Consider the following 9681-nt stretch of genomic DNA (forward strand, 5'->3'; position numbering starts at 1 on the left):
TGCCCCGTATTTGCTTTGATTTCTCCCCCACAAGCAAAGATGTGCATGATAGGTGGATTGGCCACACGAAATTGCCTCTTCTTTGAAAACAATGAATTGAGTACTCTATATTTATATTTATAGAATAGAGAACAGTTCATCCCAGGCCCCAGAAATTCAAAGCATCAATGCATTAAAAAGATCACTTTTACTGGATGTGAAAGTTGCTGGTTAGGACAGAATTTATTGCCCATTCCCAGTTGCCCTTCAGAAGGTGGAGGTGAGCTGCTTTCTTGAAACGCTGCAGTCCGTGAAGATTGGGTAAACCCATCGTGCTTTTATGGAGGAAGCGAAATGATTTTCTTTCCCGTTACCGCGAAGGAACGTTTATATGGGTCCAAGTGGGAGTGGTGAGTGATTTTGATGGGAAATTCCAGTTGGTGATTTTCCCAAGTAGGGGCTTGTCTAGTTCTTCAAAATGATAGTGGTCGTACGTATGGAAGGTGCTGTCTCAGGGACAATTGCCTTAGGATATTTGTTGAGTTATTGCGGTGCATTTTGGGATGGCTGTTGGAGGGATTGAATGCCTGTGGCAGGAGGAGCAATCAGGCGCACTGTTTGGTCTGTGATGCTTTCGAACTCCCTCAGCGTTCTTGGAGATCGGGGGAACAGCGTTTCACTTGGACAAAAAATGAATCAATCAATTTGCCTGCGGAACCAATCTTGTATTGAAATTTCACAAAATGTATAATAGATGATTGTTAATGCTCTTTTCCACAATTTACGTTGTGAGTAATTGACAATTTGTGATAGGTCAGTTATTGTACAGAGCTGGAATCGAACTTGGGTTTCCACAGTGTGAGATCAGAAAATACAGACGTGGCAAAAGCATCTTTTTCAAACAGGTTAATGTTAGCTCAAAACAAAATACACCAACTTCCAATTATAAATGCCTGCTGCTTTTATTTATGCAACACACATGTTTTGGAAATATATAAAACGCCAAGCAGCGCCCATGGTGAGACAGGTCCGAACTTACAATTAAGTTGATGCTGTGAAGTAACCAGTGAGCTAAAGCTGACGCTGGATTAAAGCACGGAGACATTGCAGAAAAGGATTACCGTTATCCTACTCGCCGTGGTGGGTCACATTCAGGGGAAACTCCAGGTGTTGATGCACATCATCTTAAGCCAGACGTGACCAAAAACATAAAAGTGCGTGAAGTACCGAAGGAGGCCATTCATTCCGTTTGACATCAGCGGCTCTTTAGATTAGATGATCATTCAATCCCACTCGACCGACCTTTTCTCAGAGGCATGAATTTGATTGCTGTCGTTTTTGGCATTGACATTTGAAAGTCACTGTTGTGTCTGCCTCCACCAATCTCACAGGCAGTGCAGACCAGATAATTGACCTGTAACCCAGAACATTGAAATAATTGTTGGAAACATGGAACTGAAAAATCTTATCTCGCAGATATCTTCATCTGCGAGTGCTGTGGCAACTGGAACTGATCGCAAATGACAACATAGGGAGACTATGCGGATAATCATTCCTGCCCCAACATTCAGTTTAATCACAGCTGAGCTTCTGCCTTAATGTAATTTGCTGCCTGTTGCTCAGATACTTTCATTCTCTCATAGTTCACTGTCGATAAGAACAATCGAGGCAGACACCCACAGCAAAATTTCAAACCGATTTGGACATATAGATGTGGAACCCCAATCTGCAGCGACACAGATCTGGAAGTGGGACAGGTGATAGATTCATCGATGTTCACCGCATGGAAATAGGTGCGTCGGTCTAACTTGTCCATGCCTCCCAGTTTTTATTGCACAAAGCCTGCCCGATTGCCCATATTTGGTCATATTCCTGTGTACCCATCTTCTCCACATAAATATCTAAGTACTTTTTAAAAGGCAGAATTGTAGACGGCTGTACTACTGCCAATATTTCAAACACTCACCACTCTCAGTGCGAACAAATTGTTCACCTGGACTCTTTTGTATCTCTCCCCTCTCACCTTTAACCTTTGCCCTCTACTTTTGGATTCCATTACATTTGGGAACATCTACAATATCTATGCCCCGCATTATTTTATTGTCGCCGTCATGATCACTCCGAGGCTTCAAGAAAAATGTTCGAGCCTATCGAGCCTCTCCTTATAACTCAAACCATCAAGTCCGGTAGCAACCTAGCAAATCTTTTCTGCCCTCATTCTAGGTTACTAACATCCTTTCTATATTAGGGTGACCAGAACTGTACACAGTATTCCAAGTGTGTCCTTCCCAATGTCTTGTTCAAGTTCAGCAAGATCTCCAAACTCCTGCATTCAATTATCTGACCATGTATCTGTATAATAGTAATAATGGCGACAGACACAGTAATTGTGGAACAAAGAGCCGCTTCTATGTTGTTAATTTTCAATTATTCAACATCTTTGCAGAGGTTAAAAAAAAAACAAAGTCACAGAATGTGTCTGACTGGAAAAAATGTAGAAGAATATCTTGTTCAAGAGACCCACAGCTAATCAAATCTTCACCCGAAACGAACAGAAATAAAACAGAAACAGAATAAAGGAGAATGGTAAAGAGAGAAAGGGTTAGAGCGCGTTTAATGCTGGACTACATTGCACACCACTCCCTTCCACCTTACTGCAGCAAGCACATTGTTTCTATCTTACAGGATTAATGCAATTAGAAATACCTTAGATCCAGTTTCCTCTGAAGTAGAAGTTACATGATTCATTCCACCGTTGGAACAACAAACAGAGACAGAACAATGGACCAGTGGTTAGCACTGCTGCCTCACGCCACAGAGTTCTCAATTTCGATCTCGGCTCTGGGTCACTGTCAACATAGAACAAACAACAAAGAACTGTACAGCACAGGAACAGGCCCTTCGGCCCTCCAAGCCCGTGCCGACCATGCTGCCCGACAGAACTACAATCTTCTACACTTCCTGGGTCCGTATCCCTCTATTCCCTTCCTATTCCTATATTTGTCAAGATGCCCTTTAAATGTCACTATCGTCCCTGCTTCCACCACCTCCTCCGGCAGCGAGTTCGAGGCACCCACTAACCTCTGTGTAAAAAACTTCCTCGTTCATCTAGCCTAAACCTTGCCCTTCTGTCCGTGTGGAGTTTGCACATTGGCCCCGTATTTGCTTTGATTTCTCCCCCACAAGCAAATATGTGCATGATAGGTGGATTGGCCACACGAAATTGCCTCTTCTTTGAAAACAATGAATTGAGGTCTCTATATTTATTTCTGGTTCGGACAGAATCTATTGCCCATTCCCAGTTGCCCTTCAGAAGGTGCTTTCTTGAAACGCTGCAGTCCGTGAAGATTGGGTAAACCCAACGTGCTTTAATGAATGAAGCTAAATGATTTTCTTTCCCGTTACCGCGAAGGAACGTTCATATGGGTCCAAGTGGGAGTGGTGAGTGATTTTGAGGGGAAATTCCAGTTGGTGATTTTCCCAAGTAGGGGCTTGTCTAGTTCTTCAAAATGATAGTGGTCGTAGTTATGGAAGGTGCTGTCTCAGGGACAATTGCCTGAGGACATTTGTTGAGTTATTGTGGTGCATTTTGGGATGGCTGTTGGAGGGATTGAATGCCTGTGGCAGGAGGAGCAATCAAGCGCACTGTTTGGTCTGGGATGCTTTCGAACTCCTAGAGCGTTCTTGGAGATCTGTGCAACAGCGTTTCACTTGGACAAAAAATGGATTCATCAATTTGCCTGCTGAACCAATCTTGTTCTGAAATTTCACAAAATGTATAATAGATGATTGTTAATGCTCTTTTCCACAATTTACGTTGTGAGTAATTGACAAGGTGTGATAGGTCAGTTATTGTACAGAGCTGGAATCGAACGTGGGTTTCCGCAGTGTGAGATCAGAAAATAAAGACGTGGCATAAGCATCTTTTTCAAACAGGTTAATGTTAGCTCAAAACAAAATACACCAACTTCCAATTATAAATGCAGCTCCTGTTAGACCGCTTGACGGCTCTGGAGCTGCGGATGGACTCACTTTGGTGCATCCGCGATGCTGAGGAAGTTGTGGATAGCACATTCAGTGAGTTGGTCACACCGCAGATTAAAATTACTGAGGCAGATAGGGAAAGGGTGACCAACAGACAGAGGAAGAGGAGGAAGGCAGTGCAGGGATCCCCTGCGGTCATCTCCCTGCAAAACAGATTTACCGTTTTGGAAACTGTTGGGGGAGATGACTCACCAGGGGATGGTGGCAGCAGCCAGGTTCATGGCACCGTGGCTGGCTCTGCTGCACAGAAGGGCGGGAAAAAGAGTGGCAGAGCTATAGTGATAGGGGATTCAATTGTAAGGGGAATAGACAGGCGTTTCTGCGGACGCAAACGAGAATCCAGGTTGGTATGTTGCCTACCTGGTGCAAGGGTCAAGGATGTCTCGGAGCGGCTGCAGGGCATTCTGGAGGGGGAGGGTGAACAGCCAGCTGTCGTGGTGCATATAGGCACCAACGCTATAGGTAAAAAACGGGATGAGGTCCTACAAGCTGAATTTAGGGAGTTAGGAGTTAAACTAAAAAGTAGGACCTCAAAGGTAGTAATCTCAGGATTGCTACCAGTGCCACGTGATAGTCAGAGTAGGAATGACAGGATAGCTAGGATGAATACGTGGCTTGAGAGATGGTGCAAGAGGGAGGGTTTCAAATTCCTGGGACATTGGGACCGATTCTGGGGGAGGTGGGACCTGTACAAATCGGACGGTCTGCATCTGGGTGGGACCGGAACCAATGTTCTCGGGGGGGTGTTTGCTAGTGCAGTTGGGGAGGGTTTAAACTAATGTGCCAGGGGGATGGGAACCGATGTAGGAAGTCAGTGGGGACAGAAACAAAAGGCAGGAAGGGAGAGTGTGTAAAGCATGACCAGAGAAAGCAGGGCAGAGAGCAAGGAAGGTCTACATTAAACTGCATTTATTTCAATGCAAGGGGCCTGACGGGCAAAGCGGATGAACTCAGGGCATGGACGGGCACATGGGACTGGGACATTATAGCTATGACTGAAACATGGCTAAGGGAGGGGCAGGACTGGTAGCTCAATGTTCCGGGGTACAGATGCTATCGAAAGGATAGAACAGGAGGTAAGAGAGGAGGGGGAGTGGCGTTTTTGATTAGGGAGAACATCACAGCAGTACTTAGAGGGGATATATCCGAGGGTTCGTCCACTGAGTCTATATGGGTGGAACTGAAAAATAAGAAGGGAGAGATCACTTTGGTAGGACTGTACTACAGGCCCCCAAATAGTCAGCGGGAAATTGAGGAGCAAATATGTAAGGAGATTACAGATAGCTGCAAGAATAATAGGGTGGTAGTAGTAGGGGACTTTAACTTTCCCAACATTGACTGGGACAGCCATAGCATTAGGGGCTTGGATGGAGGGAAATTTGTTGAGTGTATTCAGGAGGAATTTCTCATTCAGTATGTGGATGGACCGACTAGAGAGGGGGCAAAACTTGACCTCGTCTTGGGAAATAAGGAAGGGCAAGTGATAGAAGTGCTAGTGAGGGATCACTTTGGGACAAGTGACCATAATTCCATTAGTTTTAAGATAGCTATGGAGAATGATAGGTCTGGCCCAAGAGTTAAAATTCTTAATTGGGGCAAGGCCAATTTTGATGGTATCAGACAGGAACTTGCAGAGGTAGATTGGGGGAGACTATTGGCAGACAAAGGGACGGCTGGTAAATGGGAAGCTATTAAAAATGTGTTAACCAGGGTGCAGGGTAAGCACATTCCCTTTAGAGTGAAGGGCAAGGCTGGTAGAAGTAGGGAACCCTGGATGACTCGAGATATTGAGACTCTGGTCAAAAAGAAGAAGGAGGCATATGACGTACATAAGCAACTGGGATCAAGTAGATCCCTTGAAGAGTATAGAGATTGTCGAAATAGAGTTAAGAGGGAAATCAGGAGGGCAAAAAGGGGACATGAAATACTTTGGCAAATAATGCAAGGGAGAATCCAAAGAGATTCTACAGATACATAAAGGGGAAAAGAGTAACTAGGGACAGAGTAGGGCCTCTTAAGGATCAACAAGGGCATCTATGTGCAGAGCCACAAGAGTTGGGTGAGATCCTGAATGAATATTTCTCATCGGTATTCACGGTGGAGAAAGGCATGGATGTTAGGAAACTAAGGGAAATAAATAGTGATGTCTTGAGAAGTGTGCATATTACAGAGGAGGAGGTGCTGGAAGTCTTAAAGCGCATCAAGGTAGATAAATCCCCAGGACCTGATGAAATGTATCCCAGGATGTTGTGGGAGGCTAGGGAGGAAATTGCGGGTCCCCTAACCGAGATATTTGAATCATCGGCAGCCACAGGTGAGGTGCCTGAAGATTGGAGAGTGGCGAATGTTGTGCCCTTGTTTAAGAAGGGCAGCAGGGAGAAGCCTGGGAACTACAGACCGGTGAGCCTAACGTCTGTAGTAGGTACGTTGCTAGAAGGTATTCTGAGAGACAGGATCTACAAGCATTTAGAGAGGCAAGGACTGATTCGGGGCAGTCAGCATGGCTTTGTGCGTGGAAAATCATGTCTCACAAATTTGATTGAGTTTTTTGAGGGAGTGACCAAGAAGGTAGATGAGGGCAGTGCAGTAGACGTTGTCTACATGGACTTTAGCAAAGCCTTTGACAAGGTACCGCATGGTAGGTTGTTGCAGAAGGTTAAAGCTCACGGGATCCAGGGTGAGGTTGCCAATTGGATTCAAAATTGGCTGGACGACAGAAGGCAGAGGGTGGTTGTAGAGGGTTGTTTTTCAAACTGGAGGCCTGTGACCAGTGGTGTGCCTCATGGATCGGTGCTGGGTCCACTGTTATTTGTGATTTATATTAATGATTTGGATGAGAATTTAGGAGGCATGGTTAGTAAGTTTGCAGATGACACCAAGATTGGTGGCACAGTGGATAGTGAAGAAGGTTATCTAGGATTGCAACGGGATCTTGATCAATTAGGCCAGTGGGCCGACGAATGGCAGATGGAGTTTAATTTAGATAAATGTGAGGTGATGCATTTTGGCAGATCGAATCAGGCCAGGACCTACTCAGTTAATGGTATGGCGTTGGGGAGAGTTATAGAACAAAGAGATCTAGGAGTACAGGTCCATAGCTCCTTGAAGGTGGAGTCGCAGGTGGACAGGGTGGTGAAGAAGGCATTCGGCATGCTTGGTTTCATTGGTCAGAACATTGAATATAGGAGTTGGGACGTCTTGTTGAAGTTGTACAAGACATTGGTACGGCCACACTTGGAATACTGTGTGCAGTTCTGGTCACCCTATTATAGAAAGGATATTATTAAACTAGAAAGAGTGCAGAAAAGATTTACTAGGATGTTGCCGGGACTTGATGGTTTGAGTTATAAGGAGAGGCTGGATAGACTGGGACTTTTTTCCCTGGAGCGTAGGAGGCTTAGGGGTGATCTTATAGAGGTCTATAAAATAATGAGGGGCACAGATAAGGTAGATAGTCAACATCTTTTCCCAAAGGTAGGGAAGTCTAAAACTAGAGGGCATAGGTTTAAGGTGAGAGGGGAGAGATTCAGAAGGGCCCAGAGGGGCAATTTCTTCACTCAGAGGGTAGTGAGTGTCTGGAATGGGCTGCCAGAGGTAGTAGTAGAGGCGGGTACAATTGTGTCTTTCAAAAAGCATTTAGATGGTTACATGGGTAAGATGGGTATAGAGGGTTATGGGCCAAGTGCGGGCAACTGGGACTAGCTTAATGGTAAAAACTGGGCGGCATGGACTGGTTGGGCCGAAGGGCCTGTTTCCATGCTGTAAACTTCTATGATTCTATGATTCTACTGCTGCTTTTATTTATGCAACACACATGTTTTGGAAATATTAAAAACGCCAGGCAGCGCCCATGGTGAGACAGGTCCGAACTTACAATTAAGTTGATGCTGTGAAGTAACCAGTGAGCTAAAGCTGACGCTGGTTTAAAGCACGGACACATTGTAGAAAAGGATTACCGTGATCTTACTCGCCGTGGTGGGTCACATTTAGGGAAAACTCCAGGTGTTGATGCACATCATCTTACAGCCAGACGTGACCAAAAACATAAAAGTGCGTGAAGTACCGAAGGAGGACATTCATTCCGTTTGACATCAGCGGCTCTTTAGATTCGCAGATCATTCAATGCCACTCGACCGACCTTTTCCCAGAGGCATGCATTTGATTGCTGTCGTTTCTGGCATTGACATTTGAAAGTCACTGTTGTGTCTGCCTCCACCAATCTCACAGGCAGTGCAGACCAGATAATTGAACTGTGTCCCTGGACATTGAAATAATTGTTGGAAACATGGAACTTAAAAATGTTATCTCGCAGGTATCTTCATCTGCGATGCTGTGGCAATTGGAACTGATTGCAAATGACAACATAGGGAGACGATGCCGATAATCGTTCCTGCCCCAACATTCAGTTTAATCACAGCTGAGCTTCTGCATCAATTTAATTTGCTGCCTGTTCCTCAGATACTTTCATGCCCACAAAGTTCACTGTCGATAAGAAAAATCGAGGCAGACACCCACAGCAAAATTTCAAACCGATTTGGACATATAGATGGAGAACTCCAATCTGCAGCGACACAGATCTGGAAGTGGGACAGGTGATAGATCCATCGATGTTCACCGCATGGAAATAGGTGCGTCGGTCTAACTTGTCCATGCCTCCCAGTTTTTACTGCACAAAGCCTGCTCGATTCCTCTATACCCATCTTCTCTACATAAATATCTAAATACTTTTTAAAAGGCTGAATTGGAGACGGCTGTACTACTGCCAATATTTCAAACACTCACCACCCTCAGTGCGAACAAATTGTTCACCTGGACCCTTTTGTATCTCTCCCCTCTCACCTTTAACCTTTGCCCTCTACTTTTGGATTCTATTACCTTTGGGAACATCTACAATGTCTATGCCCCGCATTATTTTATTGTCGCCGTCATGATCACTCCGAGCCTGCAAGAAAAATGTTCGAGCATCTTCTGATAACTCAAACTATCAAGTCCGGTAGCAACCTAGCAAATCTTTTCTGCCCTCATTCGAGGTTAATAACATCGTTTCTATATTAGGGTGACCAGAACTGTACACAGTATTCCAAATGTGTCCTTCCCAATGTCTTGTTCAAGTTCAGCAAGATCTCGAATCTCCTGCATTCAATTATCTGACCATGTATCTGTATAATAGTAATAATGGCGACAGACACAGTAATTGTGGAACAAAAAGCCGCTTCAATGTTGTGAATTTTCAATTATTCATCATCTTTGCAGAGGTTAAAAAAACACAAAGTCACAGAATGTGTCTGACTGGAAAAAATGTCGAAGAATATCTTGTTCAAGAGACCCACAGCTATTCAAATCTTCACCCGAAACGAACAGAAACAAAACAGAAACAGAATAAAGGAGAGTGGTAAAGAGATAAAGGGGGAGAGAGCGTTTAATGCTGGAGTACATTGCACACCACTCCCTTCCACCTTACTGCAGCAAGCACATTGTTTCTATCTTACAGGATTAATGAAATTAGAAATACCTTAGATCCAGTTTCCTCTGAAGTGGAAGTTACATGATTCATTCCACCGTTGGAACAACAAACAGAGACAGTACAATGGGCCAGTGGTTAGCACTGCTGCCTAACGACGCCGAGTTCTCAAGTTCGATCTCTGCTCTGGGTCACTG

The sequence above is a fragment of the Scyliorhinus torazame genome, chromosome 23, assembly GCF_047496885.1.
Source record: "Scyliorhinus torazame isolate Kashiwa2021f chromosome 23, sScyTor2.1, whole genome shotgun sequence".
In the NCBI taxonomy this organism is placed as follows: Eukaryota; Metazoa; Chordata; class Chondrichthyes; order Carcharhiniformes; family Scyliorhinidae; genus Scyliorhinus; species Scyliorhinus torazame.